The 18987-nt window shown below is 40.7% G+C and overlaps 1 pseudogene; it reads right to left on the bottom strand.

The window, feature by feature from the left end:
- Positions 1 to 8384, bottom strand: part of LOC148526915 (uncharacterized) — an 85953-nt pseudogene extending 77569 nt beyond the window's left edge.
- Between the last annotated feature and the right edge of the window lie 10603 nt (positions 8385 to 18987).

Raw genomic sequence — 18987 nt, 5'->3', positions numbered from 1 at the left:
TTGAGGTTTTAGAAGATGCCTATAGGTATTCTAGTGCATGAAATATCAGTAGCAAAGGAAGTCTATGGCCTAAACCTTTCCTTGCTACTGCATGTTGTGTATGGAATGTTGGCAATTGTTTTCCAGCAGTAAATTTTTCCTTTCTTATTAGAGGTGTTTTTCTTAACATTGTGAAATATTATTTAGATTTGATTTGCCCTTTCTTAAACATTATTTCCTGTGGACCACCTTTAGTAGATGTTTAAGTACTATCATGACTGCTGGCAGGAGCCACAGCACTACTACTAGGTTGTTGCTCCTGCTCTTCTAGCAACTGCTTCATATCAACTCAGTGCACTCCTAGTAATGGTGGCACCATAATTATGTTATTATTTTTAACACAACAGTTTTATTTTTGATTTTTTTAACAGTGCCTGAAAACACAACACAGTGCTGCACAGCGCTCCTAGTTATGGTGGCACCCTGACATTTTCTTTTTTAACACATAAGTTTTATTTACATTTTTTTTAGCAGTGCCTGAAGATATAAAATACTTCCTCATAGTGATCCTAGTAATGGTGGTATGCTAATGACATTATATTTTTTAACACACAACAGTTTTCTTTTAATCTATTTTTAAAAAAGCCTGAACACACCGACAGTGCCTCACAGCACTCCTATGGCATTTTTACTTTATTATACAGTGACCCTTTAATTTAAACACATTGCTCCTAATTTTATTTTTTTTAATGACAGCTGCGAACCTTTAAATTAAACACAGTGCTCCTAATGGCATTTTTTAAAATAAAATTTTTTCCTGTAGGCTTTAACAAAGTACTCTTGTCCACTCCTAATGACAGTTTTTAGTGCCTCAGAGTGCTGTAGCCCAAAGACCACAGTGCCCCTACTGTTCATACAGTGCCCCTTTAATACAGTGCTCCTAATAATTTTTTTTATGACAAAGTGGCCCTGTAGGCCTTTATAAGACAGTGCTCCATAGTGCACTCCTCCTAATGGTGTTTTAAAGTGCCTCACAGTGCTGCAGTCTAGTCTCCCTATGGTCTTCTGTGTAAAATGGCACCCGATCATGAAGGAAGGACTTTAAAATGCAATCCAAAACATGCTAAATCTGGCACGATGAAGATGATGATGTGCCTTGTTTTGGGATCCAAGCTTGGCAGAAAGACCTGAGCCAGGGCTTATTTCGACTCAGAAACCATCAGTTCGAGTGTGTTCGGTTTCCACGAAAACTGAATCGCACATCTCTAGTTCAGTATGTACTGGGACTGGGTCATATTATTGTCTTAGTAGCACAGTGAGATGCAGGATTACTTTGGATTAAATAGATTTTATTGAAAATTGCTCAGTAATTTTGAGAGCCCACATGGATTCTCAACACTTCTAAGTCTCAAAACTGTGTAATCTGTTAAAGCTGTACAATGAGCACAGAGAGACTCTGCTTATATTACTCCATTTGTTTGGAATTAAATTCCCTGTGATATTAGACAATTACATTCTGCTCAGCTGTATGCAGATGAACTATTTTAATCTCAATTTTATTGTTAATGGTCTTTTTATTCAGTTTGGTTAATAAGAAATGTTATCGCTTATATTTACATTGCTCATGTATGTCTTTTAGTATTGGATATATTGCATTGCATGACTTTTGTATTGGATATACAGTATGTCATCTAATGTGGTATGTACTTGTAAATAAACTACTGTAGTTTACACTGTACATACCAATTAAACAACAAACACTAAAAAAATATGAACAAACACATCAGAAATATAAATGACCAACAGAAAATTACCAAGAAATCAGAAACATAGAGATGCAAGGGAAAAATAAATGTTAACCAGAGGAATGAAAGGAAAGAACAAATATTAACCAGGGGCAAAGCAAGGACAGAACAAATATTAACCAGTAGAAATCAAGGACAGAAAAAATATTAACCTAGGAAAGACAAAGATACGAAGCGATAATGGGTCCAGGCCTGGCAGGATGCCGGAAACAGAACTTTAATGAATGTAGAGGTAATTATACAACTTTACAAAAATGCCCTGATATAGAGTATTTATCCTTTTTTTCTTGTGTTAATATATCCTATTCCGTGGAGGACAACTCATAGAAAATATGATATTTTATATCTGAATTATGAGAATGGGGAGTGGTTTTGATTACTATATATGATTTATTTGTCTGTGCAGGTTATTCTACTCTTCTTTACATATAGCTATTATAGTGAGTTTTCTCAGTTTATGAATCATACATGAACATACAGTATTTTAAATAAGATTGCTATTGACTAAACTAAAGATGAGCGGGCTTGGTTTTCTGAATACCTGAGCCCACCCAAACTTCTTCAATCCGAGTGAATTTGATCAGCAGTTCAGGTGTTCCCATTTTGCTCGGATTCCAAATCTAGGCAAAACGTCATCATCCCAGTGTCAAATTCTCGTGGGTTTTGGATTCTATATAAGCCCCTCCTGCAGTGATTTGGCCGCTATTTCACACTGACTCCAGTCTATTCTAATGTGTTCAGTGGCTGCTGTGCTGTGTCCATCCACTCCACCTCCAGTGGCTGCTGCTGTGCTGTGTCCATCCACTCCACCTCCAGTGGCTGCTGCTGTGCTGTGTCCACTCCAGTCCCTGAGTCCAGTGGTTGCAGCTGTGTTCATCCACTCCTGTGTTCAGTGGCTGCTGTACTGTGTCCATCCGCTCCACCTCCAGTGGCTGCTGCTGTGCTGTGTCCACTCTTGTCCATGTGTCCAGAGGCTGCTGCTGTGTCCATCCACTACCTGTATCCAGTGGCTGCCATGTCCAGCCTCTCCACCTCCAGTGGCTGCTACTGTGCTGTGTCCCCTCCAGTCCCATTAGTGTTAAAAACTGTTAATATTGGCCAAGCTAGATTTACAGTACAGGCATATAGAAAATCATTGATTATCAATTATTATAGTGCAGGAATTATTATAGTAGTCAAACAGTGGTGCTCCACTGTGACTCCCTAGGCCATACCCCACTGCGATATAAGCAGTGTAACTCAGCAGTTGTCATTTACAGAAAAAGTAAAAAAAAATAATAATAAGTTAAACATTTCTTATTTTAGTTTATACAACCTGTATGAGCTGTACTCCAGTGCATTTGTTCACCTACATATAAAAGTGCTGTGTCTCTCCACACAGCGTGAGATGAGCTGTGAATTAAAGTTGGAAAAAAAATATTTTCTTCTATTGTTGTTTGTACATCTGTGTGCTGTCCCTCAGTGCGTTTTTGTTCATGTATTGTACATATAAGCACTGTGACAGCACGCAGTGTCAGCTGAGCTGCGAATTTAAAAAAGTAAAAAAAATATTTATTTCTATTGTTTGTACTATGTCTGTGTGCTGTCCCCCAGTGCATTTTTGTTCACGTACAGTATATATAAGCGCTGTGATTGCCAGCTGAGCTGAGTATTTAAAAAGATTTATTTATTGAAATCATTTGCACTATGGGCCTGATTCAGAGCCGCTCGTAAGCGTCCGCTCGTTCGCTCCGAGCGATGTTCGCACAACTGCGCATGCATATGGGTTGTAATACGCATGCGCGAACCAGTCATTGCGGTCGGAAATCGAGCGCTCGCAAAATAGCGAATGCCTGCTAATTTGAGTAACAGAATGAGGCGTTTGTGGGTGGTAACAGGGGAAGGTGCTTGAAAACGGGGAGTGGAGATCCGAACGCAGGCGTGCCAACGGTCAAAACGGGCGTTTTAAGGGTGTGCATAATTAACAAAGCAGCGTCATCGACCACGTCACTTGGTTGTCTTTTAGCCTGAACTGCTAGCATGATCGCGGTAGGAAAATCCTACCACAAGCACTGCGAGCAGTTCAGACGCCTTTCGATGTACTCGATTAATCAAATAAATAGCGGAGATGACGTAGGATGCGAGCAGCCAGGGGGCGTTTTTAAAAAAATAGCGAGCGCATGTTTTCGTTCGCTCATTCAGACATAGAGGCGTCAACAGACCGCAAAGAGCGAGCGCTCTATTTAAATATCCGGCCCCTTTTTCTGAACGAGCGAGCGCAAATAGCGTCCAGCTCTGAATCAGGCCCTATGTCAGTGTGCCTGGAGTCTACTGCTGCACATGCGCAGAACACCGGAAAAATGGCCGTGGCGGACATTTTCTGGCATTCTGTGCATGCGTATTAGACTCTGGGGACTAGAGTGTACCCGGAGTCTACTGCGCATGCGCAGAACACTGGAAAAATGTCCACACTGCACCCATTATAGATACGCCACTGTGCCAATTCTTTCTTAAGCTAAACATCTCCACTGTGCTACTATACTTCCCCACTTTTTACATCAATTCAGACATAAAACCCTTTGCAGATACTCACCAAATGGCTGCGCACATATAGGTGTCTGTGGTGTTTAGCAGGGATTGATGTTTGTCCCTACTCCCGATAGAAGGCAGTGGTGGTGGCTGTCTGGCAGATTGGCATGCTGGAGATGGCCTTTAAAGAAATGAAGCATGTCTAAATTGCAAGACAGTAATCTGTTTTGTCAGTTACCAAAGCACAATCCCGAAAATATACTCACCTGGCTGCTCGTCATCCTTTCTTAAGGGTGGCCAGGATGCTTTTTTTCCCCACTAATACTTTTGTCAGTAATGTCATATTGGGATATTATAGAAAAATGCATTAAGGAAAAAAAGGTTTTTTATTTACTACAAAACTAAAAGACTGTCAACATGGGCAAGGACATTTGTACCAGTCAATGAAAGGAATCCAATGTACAGTACAGTGCCCTAACCATTAGCAGAGCAGAAAAGCAACTGTACTTAGTATAGGCCTAATGTTTTGTCTTTTGCACATGGGAACACATTTGTAATGCATTTAGTAATGGCACAAACAAACCTGCCGTTTTCTTTTTCACTACTAAAGTTCATGTTTTGTGTTTATTTCAAACCAAATACAACATGGTCAACAAAGAAAATGGTTGTGTGGACACATATATTTGCTAACATGACTAATTCACATTTCCAGGTATGCACAAAAAAACAGGACATTGTTTCTAATACCCCTTTGACACCAAAATCTCGGGTCTGACCCGGGAATTTGAACACTGGTCAATCCCGGGTCAAACTCTGCTTCAGACCCCGTTTACACTGCAACTCGACCCGGGTGTTCCCGGGTTTGCTCCATTAAAACTGAACTTGGGTAATCCCTGCTTTTCCATATAGATGTCATTAAAAATTTACTTTTTTAAGGGCTGACAAAGATGAGGTCACATAAGGCAACAAAAGAGAGGGGTGGGGACTGCTTGCAGCAATGATGGCAGATGGAGCACGTGTGTATTTCTGATTTCCTCACTGTTTGCAGCTTTCTGCTGATTTCAGGTACAGAGAATTTGATGCAGCTTCTTATGCTGTGCCACCTTGTGCAGGGTTCAAGGAGGAGAGTGCAATTCTTGGCTGAGAGGGCCGTATCTTGATGCCAATATTTAAGCAGGAGGAGAGCGGTGATATCAACAAACATCACCACCGTTATGAGATTGAGCATCATGAGAAATCAAAAAATATCAATCAGAGACCACTGCCACGGAGAAGCTTTCATGCTGACTTTAGAAGCTTTTCAAATGGAGCAGTGGATGGCCTACTTTTGGATGTCGCGTGCCACCTTTTAATATGTATTGGATTTAGTGACACCAGCACTGATGATGCAGACCACCAACTACTGACAGCCCATAATCCCAATCAGGAGATTAGCCATTACCCTTTGGTGGTATGCTACCCCTGGAGAGTATTGCACACTGTCCTGTTTATTAGGTGTTGGGATTGGCACAGTCTGCAAGATCATCTACCAGGTGTTGTGGATATTTTTGTGGATACCCTATACCAGCACTTCATCTCTTTGCTGGAAGGACAGCGCCTAGGTGAAACCATCCAAGGCTTCATTAGGTGTAGGTATCCGCAGTGTGCTGGTGCCATAGATGGGACCCATATTCCCATCATCGCCCCCTCATGAAAACGGATTATTATAATTGGAAAGGGTGGCATTCCATTATACTTCAGGCTGTTGTGGACCACCGATACTGGTAGGCACATGACGCCAGAATCCTAGCCAACTCTGACTTATACAACACTACAGAGGAAAAGCGGGGTGGATGGCTTTTGCCTAGAGGGGTAAGAATATATGGTCCTTTTTTTCTCCTTATGTCCACTAAACTTATTTATAGCAAAATATTACGTGTGAAGTGCTGCAGAATAATTGTGCATGATACAGCAAAGTATTATTTGCAAACACATAGTAAATTACACATGACATTTTGCTCACTTACATGACCACCATGTGAATACACCTACTGTTTGCCACTTCTGCACTATAGTGACAATATTTATTTTTAACAGAAATCGATGACCGTAGATGGGGTGGAGATACTGGTCCACATCATTGGCAATGCAGCATCTCCTTTAAAGCATTGTCAATATGTAATGAAGGGTTATACCCAACACGTACAGTTGTCCCCGGAAAAAGTAATCTACACTCACACCCTTAGCTCTGCCCAGATGGCTGTGGAAAACACTTTTAGCCTTTTAAAAGCATGTTGGCACTGTCTCATGAAAAGGAATGATGTGGACCTAAAAATCATGCCCCATGTAGTAGCAGCCTGCTGCATTCTTCATAACATTTGCAAAATCCAAAAGGACCATTTCCTTTTGGAGTGGAAAGTGCAGGACACTGAGATGGGGGCATTACAAGTGATGGAGCAGGCTACGTGGGGGAGCATGAGGACAGCGCTGAGATCATCTGGGTCACCATTGCAACAAACCTTCCCTCATTGGTTTAAAATAAAAGGCAAAATTATTAATCTTCCAAACACGTTTTTTGTTTATTTAGTTCCAAAGCTGTGCTTTTTTTTACTTTAAATATGTGTATATATTGATTTTATTATTGAACTGTTTTAACACAATCTAAGAATATTGCAAAAGTATAAAAACAGTATAAAAAAGATTGGCCAGTATGAAAGAAAAGTGCCTTTCAGATCCCTGCTGACAAAACTAGACACTATACAAAAGTACAAAATACAGTCTAAAAATAGTATTAAACAAGTGTCAAATAACGTTTGGGCAGACAAAGAAGAGATCCTAGGCCACACTATAAAATTTTGCTTTGTAACATATGAAAATATTAAAAATGCCTTCACACAATAAACATTATAATTTTACTGACACTATATAAAAACAATAATAAAATAGTAAAGGTGCCGGTTGGTACAATGATAAACTTTTTAAGATAGGCATGTTTAGGGCAACTGTATACTCTGGTGACTCTAGGGTTGTTTGTGTTGTATTAGTGCTAGGGCTGTAATAATTGGGCCCCCTATTGTACTGCCCATATGTGCGTTCTAGGTACAATGGGGCCTGTGGTAATGGCTGTGTTTGGTTTGCAAAACCACATGCAAACATGCGCTCAAGAAAAGACATTTGTCTGTCCTCTATATCCATTAATTGTGTAATAATTGACTGCTGCATTTTCCTTTCTGACTCTAGAAACTGATCCATTCTAGCATCCTCCTGACTCTGCATGTTGGCATCCAATTCATGGAGATGTTCCACGATCACAGTATTTATCGATCTAGCCGCTTGCTCCGAGCTGTTTAGTTTCTTCTTTTTGGGCAGCACATTGTAGACTGCAAAAGGGAAAAACAAAAAACTAATTATAATATGCAGTGAGGCGATATAAAGATAGCAGTGGTGTTTTCTTACATGTGCTTGTGGCCTTCTATCCACCTGCATGCTAGCAGACCTATGCAACAGTTACCATTTGGATTTAAGTGAATGTAGTGTGTGTGTTATGTGTGTGTGTTTTTATTTTTTTATATTTACTATTAGCACGTAGTGGAGGGGTCTTTTTGGGGTCTCCGAGCTTGCCTCAACTACCTCATCTATGGTGGTAGTGATACTGTCAGCATTTGCAGATGAATCCATCCCACTACCTTCTCCAGGGTCGTCGGTTAGTAGGAGCAGTGATGTTGGGCTGCATTGCGAGGACGGCAGGGTGACCTGTGTAGCTGGTATCTCTTGACTATCCCCTCACTGGCTGGAGCAGGATGGCGCGATTGAGGAGGACAGTGCTATGGGGTTTGTAAGCGCTGTATTTCCAAAAGCACTGTAGCACAATTCATAATGCACCTATTCCTGGCGTGCTGCACCACTTGTTTTGCGATTCTGATTGTGCACTTTACTGAACTGCTTATGCAAGGCCTTCAATTTATTTACCACTTGCTGCTGCGTGCATTTTATCCCTTGAGACTCCAGCATCTGGGCTAAATTGCGGTACACAACCGCACCTTTCACTGTGCTTGTCATCTGGAGTTGAATTACTTCCTCCGCCTTGATGAGCAGTAGCTCTCGGATCTCAGGATCATTGCAGTTCATGGGAGCACACATGTTGCTGCAGGTTCAGGCTGTGGGTCAGGCTGCAGGTCAGACTGAGTGTGAGGCTCAAGCTGGAAGTCAGGCTGTAGCGCAGGCTGCTGTTCTGGCTGTGGCTGTGTATCACCCTGCTTTTGTGGCTGCTGGTCAGGCTGTGGTGCAGGATGCAGTTCTGGCTGTGGCAGGCAAATTCTGCCTGCTTTTGTGGCTCCTGCACAGGCTGCTGTGGTGAAGAGGGTTAGGCAGGCAAGTGAGGGCTGCATGTACTGTCTCTCTCTGCAGGGTACTGACAAATGACATCATCTGTCAGTGGCCTAGTAGCTCCAATTAGCATCTTTTTTGGAGCTAGCTGGGTCAAATAATCTGGCTAGCACCCGTTTATGCTGCCGCATGACCCAGGACCAACCCATTGTCAACCCGAGTAGGATTGGCGGGCAAATCGTCCCAAGTTATTTTTTTGGGAGCTGTTCACACTGATGCCTGACCCGGATCGACCCGGCAATAACCCAGGTTATTCGGTTGGTGTAAAAGGGGTATAAAGTACTATGCTGATTTGGCTATAAGTACAATTTGAGAAAAAACAAAAACATAATATTATGTCACACTGAACACATTAACATGACAAAGGTTAGTATTAAGACATTACTCACTCCACAGTGCACTTCAGAATCCATGAGCAATTTACCTCCTCCAAAATCTTCTACCACTTTCTTTCTTTCTGATTTCTTGCAACCACTTGTTCTTGAGGTGTAACGACCAAACAAATGGTCATAATGTCTCATCAATCCTTTTATAAGTGCCTCATTTTCCTCAAAGGCAAACTGCACATTGTGGCTACTCTTGGTCTTGCCCCTAAACATAGAGCCATCATCATCATCCTCCTCCAACTCTGACTCCACCAAAGGCTGCTGCACAAAAACCTCCACCACATCAGACTCCATCTCCCCTGCCCTCATGCTACCACTCTCCTCCTCCATCAAAACACAAAACACTAAAAACTGATAAATAAAAGGAAAAACCCTCCAGCACCACCTCATACACACACTTGTCACACACACCACAGACATTCACAAATAATTACAAGACAAAAATAAAATCAACACAGGACAAAAAAAGACTGACTTTAAAACCTAACAAGACTGCAGAAAAAAACAAGTCAACTTACACAACCAACCAAGCAACAATCAATTATAATCTCTTTGCAAAACTCTCCTCTCTAACCACCGTGCACACTCCAACCAGCACAAACCGCCACGTGTTGGTTTGGGGGCATTTTTATAACAACATGGTGACGCCACTGTAGCATGTGCGAAATCAGATCCATCAGAATATGTTTGCGATTTTCACCTATTTACTCCAATTTCCCTTGCGAAATTTGATCATAGGAGTTCCGTCGTATCCCCAATTTGCAAAACCAGTTGCAAAAAACACCAGATATGACTGATCTCACACTTGCCATAACATGACTAGTTACACCATCGAATTAGAAAATGCAAGCAAGCACCATTGTTTGTAAATGTGTGATTTGTAGCCACTGTTAATGTGGATCGCAGTCTAAAACGATTGTTAGAAAATTTCCCCCCCAAAGTCTAAGCTGGGCATCCACTATACAATTTTCTGTCAGATATCTGTCCAATCTGGCTGGTTGGAATGAAAACCTGCTAATGTATGGAGCAAATGACAGTCGATCATATGGTTTTAAACACTGAAAAAGGACAAAACAAATTGTTCCAATTGGTTAAATTTGTGTGTTTTAACCAATTTGTCTGAACAACCATTTTTGGCTATTTTCCAGTGTTTGTGAGCAAATGGACGATTGTCATTTGCTTCCATACATTACCAGGGTTTCATTTCAACCAGTAAGATTGGACAGATATCTGACAGAAAATTGTTTAGTGGATGCCCAGCTTAACTCAGCATGAGCTCCTAATTGTTTTGTCTTCACTAAAAACAATAAAAAATGAAAATGATAGTTAAAAAGTTTGCAATATAAAAGCTTTATTTTACCTAATACTAAAATGAAACATTTTTTTTATTTACTGCAGAAAGATTAAAACTGCACTGTATATCTTACATTATATAAACACAAAAGCATTGTGGAAGATATATTATGATTCTGAAATTGTTTTATTTTCTTTTTTATTATACATGAAGCACAAATATATGTGTCTAATCAGTTATAAATTTTATGTTGTCTCTCTCTGTTTACAACACACCATTGTAAATTTTACATATTTGTCTTATTTTTCCTTTTTATGATTCAGCATGATGAATGAGTTGTCATAATCTTATTGATTGCTGATGTAATTATACATTTCTCAGCTAACCATTGGGGGTGGCAGTAATTAGGGCATTTGCATATTATAGGATTAAAAGACTTAAAACACAAGGTGCCTTAAATAAAAGCTACTAAAAATATTCACTAAAATATGTAAATGTTTACATACCTTGACAGAATGTGAAGTGTTTTGCACTCTATTTGCAGATCCTGTGTACAGTAGCTGTCTTTAAGTTAATTTTTTCTTACAATCCATTTTCTGCCAAAGGTGACTAAAATATGCTGACTGTGGAGTTCAATAATGGGGTTAGTAAATAGAGAACAAACATAATGATATTTATTCTGTTCTTATCAAATCATGAAACTAATATTTATATATTTTAGAGCTTATACCGAGTTGAACACAAGTTATCCGTAAATGATCCCACGTTGCTTGCATGAATCTAAATGTATATATTTGTCTGTATGCTGTGTTGTATGGATCTCTGTGGTAGACCACCCCTCTCCATAAGCTTGGTTTCAGAGCTGTCATTATTATCAGTGCAAATGTACACCACCCATATTCCTGGTGTTGAAGATCAGTCTGAAAACAGGTATAAATATGAATATGTATAGCTCTGCATAGTTTGCAAGCCTGTCCATTCTGACCTTAGCTGACATGAGAAAAGAGCCAATGAGACTTTGGGCAGGTCCAGATTCTAGTAGTGCATGGCAGATAGAATGGGCATAGCATTGACAACTGTGTGTATACATACCTATGGTGAGCACAACTGGGAACATGTGTTTTTGTATTGCAGGGGTGTGTGTTTACATATCTCCTATACTCCTAGGCAGGGCTAGACAGCCCATCTGGCACTTCTGGCAACCCAGCCGAGCAGCTTTGCCTCCCGGCACTCTGCTTGGCCAGGTCACTGACAGACTCGTAACACTCCCCATGAGGGAAGGCCACACCCCTTTTGAGGCAAGCTCATGCCCTTTTTTGCTAAGCAGCCCAAGTCCGTCCCTGCTCTTAGGCACCTACAGAGGCCTAGGTAATCTATATCCATTACCGACTCTCATCACCAATTCAGCTACAAGTAAAGATGTGTTCAGTTTGCGTACACCCTTGCATAGGCCATAGTTGTGTTTACTTGGTTTTGGAGCATATGCAGAGCGAAAACATATGACATACACTCTGTAAATGGACTTGAATTCAACTCTGCATCAGTTCCTTTATCAGTTGCTCATTTATATAAAACAACATGTATTTTAGTTGCAAAATAGTACAACATAAAATGAGGACTGTTTGAAAAATATCTATTGATATATTTAACAGATGATACATGATTAAGAATAACAAAATGTACCTCTTTAACACATACAATGTAAACATTATACCACCTCTGTGGAACAACATCATTGCATATCTATTTTCTTGACCCCTAACACTTCATCTTTTACATATCTTCTAGTTGTAAGTTAATAAATTGATGGAGCAACTTGCATTTTGTATATCTCTATTTTGAAAGGCATGTATGACAGTGGTGGCACCGAAGTCAGTGACACCTGGTGTTGCAAATGGTCCCCACACATGCCAGAGGTGCTACCCAAAAATGGGTGTGGCCTTGTGGGAATGGGGCATTGCCTCACAGGAAGGTCGTATCTTTCTTCAATCTGGGGGCATGGCGTCAATGGAAGTCCCCTTTTACATCACTCTGGGAGCTTGCCCAGCATCTCCAGGGATGTTAGGCTGCCCCCAGAGACTGTTCCCTCACTGCCAGCTACTCTCCAGTGGTAGGAGCTGGGTGCTGCATGATAATGTCACAAGGCAACATCCAGCTCTCTGTCACTGCTGAGGAGTCAGCATTTTGGTGTCAGTAGCTGGGAGGAATGCTGGTCCTTATTGTGCCATATTGGAGAATTTTGGGGTACCTCCTTGTAAGTGAGCTCTCAATTTAAAAATATGTGAATCAGAGTGTATGACCCATGTAATAGCTAATATTATAAAGTGTTAGGACTACCTTAGCAGAGGTGCCCTAACAAAGAAGCATTGAATTTGATGGCAGATAAGAACCACTTGGTCCATCTAGTCTGCCCCTTTTTAACCTTATAATAACACTAAATCCTATTTGATTCTTAGTTTTTTGTAAGGCTATCCTTATGTCTATACCAAACATGTTTAAATTGCTCTACTGTATTAGCCTCTACAACCTCAGATGGGAAGCTAATTCACTATCCACTACACTTTCTGTGAATTAATTTTTCCTCAAATTTTCACTGTACCTACTTCCCTCCAGTTTCAGTTCATGTCCTCATGTTCTAACATGGCGGCTAGCTGACCATATATTTTCAAATATTTGTAACTGAGTATTCTGCTTTGTATTTTATTAGGGATGTGCACCAACCCCCGTGTTTTGGTTTTGGATCTGTATTTTTTTCCCAAAATTGATAAAACAGCTAAAATCACATAATTAGTTTTTTTTTGTTCCTACAGTATTATTAACCTCCATAACATTAATTTTCACTTGTTTCCAGTCAATTTTGACCACCTCACAGCTCACGATATTGTTTTCATCTGGTTTAAGCCCAAAATTTGCACCAAGCTAGCTGGCTGACTAAGCTAAGCGGCAGCAGTGGGTGGCACAAACACGTGGCAGTTCAACGTCCAACATGGCACATAAGGAAACATATGTTTTCATTAATCAAGAGGCCTGAGGGAGTTGGAGTATGTATGTAGTTGAAGGCAGGGACAGGAAGGGTTGATAGGTAGTAAATTTTATTTAATTTTTTGATTCCAAAGCAAATTTATGAGCGAGGAGGGGTAGAGCATGGGTGAACAATATGTCCCATGTTTTGCCCACAAAATTAACTTGGAGGTTCAGAATATTTTTTTAAATCAAAGGAGATGCAGAAGATGCTGTCTGTGGCCATAAACATTTCTGGACAATTTTGGTACTCAGCAACCACATGTCAAAGATTGCAGCAGCTGTGGCAGTTCAACTTCCAACATGTCACATCAGGAAACAAATGTTTTTATTATTCAAGAGGCCTGAAGGAGTTGGAGTATATTTGTAGTTGAAGGCAGGGAAAGAAGATTTGATTAGTTGTAAAATTATTTAAATTTTTTGATTCAAAAGCAAATTTATGAGGGAGGAGGGTAGGGGAGGAGGGGGGGCATTTACAAAAAATATTTTACTCATTCACATTAGTCCTATGCCTGCTGCTGCTGGGAGTGGAGTTTTATCCCAGAAGGGGACCAGGAAGACTAATAGTAGTGCTTTAAAAAACAATTGACATTTAAACAATCCTTTGCAAGGGGGAGGAAGTATGACAGCAGTCACCCAGTTGCATAGCAGAACACTGATGCCATAACATCTATGCTGGTATTATTTATTTTATTTATTTATTACCAGTTATTTATATAGTGCACACATATTTTGCAGTGCTTTACAGAGAATATTTGGCCATTCACATCAGTCTCGGCCACAGTGGAGCTTACACCCTATCACATACTCACACACATACACACTAAGGTTAATTTTGATGGGAGCCAACTCACCTAGCAGTATATTTTTGGAGTGTGGGAGGAAACCAGAGTACCCAGAGGAAACCCATGCAAGCACAGGGAGAATATACAAACTCCACACAGTTATGGCTGTGGTGGGAACCAAACTCACGACCTCAGTGCTGTGAGGTAGTAATGCTAACCATTACACTGTCTGTGCTTCCCATGAGATGTGTGTCCAATTTCCGCCAATAATTCAGTGTATTTAAGACAGTTTATTGAGTTCCTGTGTGCCTGCTACCAAATCCCATCAAGATTCCACTTCACTAGAAAAGCAATTCCCAACCTATACATTAAAAAAAAACTTCATTAGTGGCCTCTAAGAGGCCATTGTACCCACTATCCACTTAACCACAGATATGTGGACAAGCTGAACAGAGCAAATGCAAGATTTAAGATATAAGGTTTAAGTCATACGTTGTGTTCTTCCCAACGGACACAGATCTGAAGAGATGCAAAGAGGTGTTGGTAAGCAAATTGTCAGCTCAAGTGGCACATTATGCAGCTATGGCTTCTCCTTCAGTTTCTCCAGCAAGTGCATCTGCCAAGAAAAAATTTAACTTTCCCAAAAGACCCACTGGTGATGCAGATTAGTCAACACAAAACACAAAAACTTTTTCTATGGATGCACTGCAGATGATGTAACAGGGAGGAGATTCCTAGATGGTTAGGGTTCCTACCACTACTTACTCACACTTTACAAAGGGTACAGATGACTTGACAATTGTTGTCCAGATTTGGGTATAAATAATTCCACACTTAAAAAGTCGATTTTTTTATCTTGTGCCCAGGCATGACAATGGGTATTTTCCTTATCATGGGCAATAAAAGTCTCTTCCACTGGTGCCTGATTTACACAAACAACATCCTCATCAACAACATCCTTACTAGTGTCAGCTACACAAATATCCTGCTTATCCTGGTGCACTTCCACAGAAGCATCCTCGATTACTATGTCAGCATACTCACTTGTGCTTACATCACCATAAGATGCAGAACCACCAGTCATAAATAAAGGCCAAGGCATTAGCCTTAACTTGCCACTTCATGTGGTGAAAGGCATATTGCCAATTTTATGTCTTTCTGCTTCTAACTTTCCCTTTGATGTTTTTTTCTTTACCACTGTAAAAGATTGGTTCTTGATTTTAGATGCCCTGACCATAGCCCTGTAAGCCCTTGGACATCGGCTTTAGTAGATGATGTAGATGGATTAGTATCATCATGACTGGTGGCACTGACAGCAGCTCCAGCACTAGTATGTGGCTCCTGCTCTTCTCTCAACTAATTGTTCGCTATATCAACAAACATGAATGAAGTGGGGTACCGCACACATGTCAATTTGTACCAATTTTAAATATTACACTGCAGTATCAATGACCTACAGTGTCACAAGATTATTTATGAATAAGAAAAGAATAACACACTGTGCTGCCACTTAGTGTCACAAGATTATTTATGAATAAGAATAGCACACTACGATACCACTTAGTTTAACAAGATTTTTTATGAATAAGAAAAGAATAACACACTGCACTACCACTTAGTGTCACAAGATATTTTATGAATAAGAAAATAATAACACACTGAGCTACCACTTACAGTGATGTCATTATGTTTTATATATAACGCATGTTATTTAGCACTTTGTTGTGATCCTGTAGTCGACGTGCAGACTAATCATTTATTCACGATTGAGGAAAGAAGTGAAAAGTTGAATATTGACTGTGCTATCACTTATAGTTTTACAAGATATTTTTATGAGTAAAACACTGCTCTACCACTTACAGTGTCACATTATTTTTTATGAATAAGAATAACACACTGAGCTACGACTTATAGTTTCACAATACATGGCCGGCAGTGTCACCAAACAATAATAGCACAGCTAAGTTGCTAACACAGCCACAAAAAAAGCACTTTGTTTTTGTACACTGGGGAAGAGCACCCCTGAACGAGGCAGCAGACTCTTGATGAACAACACAGACAGCACCCCTTTTTTATGGACAACAAAGCATAGCTGCTGAGTGCGGACAGGTCACCTGCAGAGTCACAAATATATGGATTATAAACTGCAGCAGTGTCACCAAACAATTGCACAGTTAAGTTTCTAAAGCATAAACACACACACAAATTGTGGATTGATACTAATTTAATTTCACTTTAATTTTTTTTACACTGGGGAAGAGCAGCCCTGAATAAGGTATCAGCCCCTTGATGAACAGCACAGAAAATACCGCTTTTTTATGGACAACAAGCACCTCTGCCAAGTGCGGACAGACCACCTGCAGAGTCACAAATACGTGGACGATAAACTGCGGCAGTGTTTCCGAACAGTAATAGCGCAGCTAAGTTGCTATTGCACACACACAAAAGAAAAATAGTATTATTTTACACTGAGGAAGAGCACCCCTAATTGACAGAGCACCCCCCTCTGGACAACACAGCACCCCTTTATTGACTGCAGCCCTAGCCTGATGGACAGGACAACAACACAGCAGCAGAAAAGTTAATTGACAGGACAAGTGACACAGCAGATGCAGCACCCACTGAATGAAGCCCCCCTTTATATACTGCAAGCTAAGCCCCTTTATGGACAACACAGCAGCAGCCTTCAGGCCAAGACCCCGACTGGATACACACACTGAGTGACTGACTACATCTGCTAGCTTCTCTCTCCACAGCCGGAGTGAGAATGGCGCTGATCATGGGGACCTTTATATAATCCAAAGCCCGCGAGAATCCGACAGCAGGAGAATGACGCGTTTTGCCTCGTTTTCGCATCCAAGTCAGGCGGGAAAACTTCAGCCGGACTCAGATCTCACCTCTGAACATGAAGATCGGGTGGGTCCGGTTCTACAAGAACCATCCTAGATCATCTCTATATTTTATGCATGTAGAGTGCAAGTCCTTTTGCTGGCTTATTGCAGTGTGTTGGAGCAGAATTCATGTTTTTTTCTCATCTAAAATTGATTGCAACCTGATCAATTAGGAGTCCAGAGGTAAATTGAGAGTCTTTATTATGAGTCTACAGTAGAGTGCTCTGGTGTTTGGAGTTTCTTTTTACAGCAGCTGCTGATTTGTAGTCTTTAGACAGTGTAAGCCAACTGTTAGTCTGTTAATGGATGAATATTCCAACAAATTAAACAGAGGAACAACTCTTCCAGTTCAACACCCCTCTGCTAAACCTGTGTAGGTGTAGGTATCGGGGGGAGAACTCCTGTAAAATGAAGGCAAGTATCACTGCTGAATTTGATGCGCCTACAATTGTGTAGAAATCAGGGTTCAGTTCACAAATGGACCAAATGATGACTCCATGTTAATACAGCAATGTTTCAGCTAATAGCTCAGTAATCTCCATGACCTATTTGCACACAGCCATTTTGAGAAGAATCTTATTATGAAGCCGAAATTCACAGGTTCCTATCTATGTGGGAACTACAAGGCTTGTGAAATGTGATCAAGAAAGATAAAACCAAAGGATGGTGCAACACCCAACACATACAATAATTCATCAAAGTATTGTCTGGCATGCAGCTCTAGCAAAAAATATGTCAGTAGTTTTCTGAAAGATTTCAAGACATTTGATGAGAGATAAAATTGTGAGAGAAAAGTACTAACCAATTACCTTCTAACTGTCATTTTTCAAACACAGGTTGTTAAATGTAAGTGAGAAGCTGATTGGTTAGTGCTTTATCTCTCACAATATTCTGTCTCTCCAGTCTTTGATAATTACCACCCTTGGGGCTCTATTTACTACAATCCGCATATTGAATGCAGATTGTAGTGTGATATTACCGAGTGAATTCGCATTGCGAATTCAGGCAATATCACAGGGATTTACTACAAATCCCTTACAGGGACAGAGCTTGCGATAAAGCTCTGTCCCTGCAAATCCCCTTCAGAGCCTTATCACGGTATTTTCGCAAAAAGTACCGTGATTAAGTGCCCGCGCATGCGCCGACTATTCGCCGCTGCTACCCCTGGCACTAAGCCCCACCCCCACGATCACGGCCCCCCCCCGCAACCCCCCTCTCCCTTAATTACACTTACCTGCATGCTCTGGGCCTCCGGTGATGTTCTCCATTCCTCCGGTCAGGTGATCTCCCATACTGCACTGGGGCCCGATCACCTGATGACCGGGCAGCAGTGCACTATGGGAGACCAGTTGACCGGAGGGGAGTTATCACCGGAGGCCCAATCACTGGTCCCTGGAGTCAGGTAAGTACATTTTTTTTTTACTATTTTTTTTTCTTTTTTTTACAGTAATCGGCTTGCGGTCTGTTTAGACCACACAGCTGATTCCTGGGACCGACTCCTGGCTCTGCTCTCCCCGTTAGAGCAGGGCAGGAGTCCGGTAACCGAGGGAGACCCTGGATAACGACACCTCCAGGTGGCATTTTCATCACAGGGCTTTCCCCGATATTTTTTTCACATTTATTTTTAGTAACTCTGGTCGGATCACATTTCCCATTACAATTGTGGGAGATGCGATCTGCTTTACTAAAAATAAGTGATACTTAGGGGTTGGAGTAGAATTTTACGAATTCTACTCCAATTGCCCTGTAATAACTATAGATGATACTAAAATAATGTGAAAAGGGTGTAAAAACACCCTTTTTCACTTTCTTTTAGTAAAAATAATGTTAATAAATAGAGCCCTTGGTGTTGAAAGGATTAAATAATAATCAGATGCAGAATATAGAGATATAGGGCTTTATTTATTAACATTATTTTTACTAAAATAAAGTGAAAAAGCGTGTTTTCACACC

Source organism: Taudactylus pleione, unplaced genomic scaffold (assembly GCF_031769625.1).
Source record: "Taudactylus pleione unplaced genomic scaffold, aTauple2 ptg000093l, whole genome shotgun sequence".
In the NCBI taxonomy this organism is placed as follows: Eukaryota; Metazoa; Chordata; class Amphibia; order Anura; family Myobatrachidae; genus Taudactylus; species Taudactylus pleione.
This window is presented reverse-complemented; position numbering and strand designations above follow the sequence as displayed.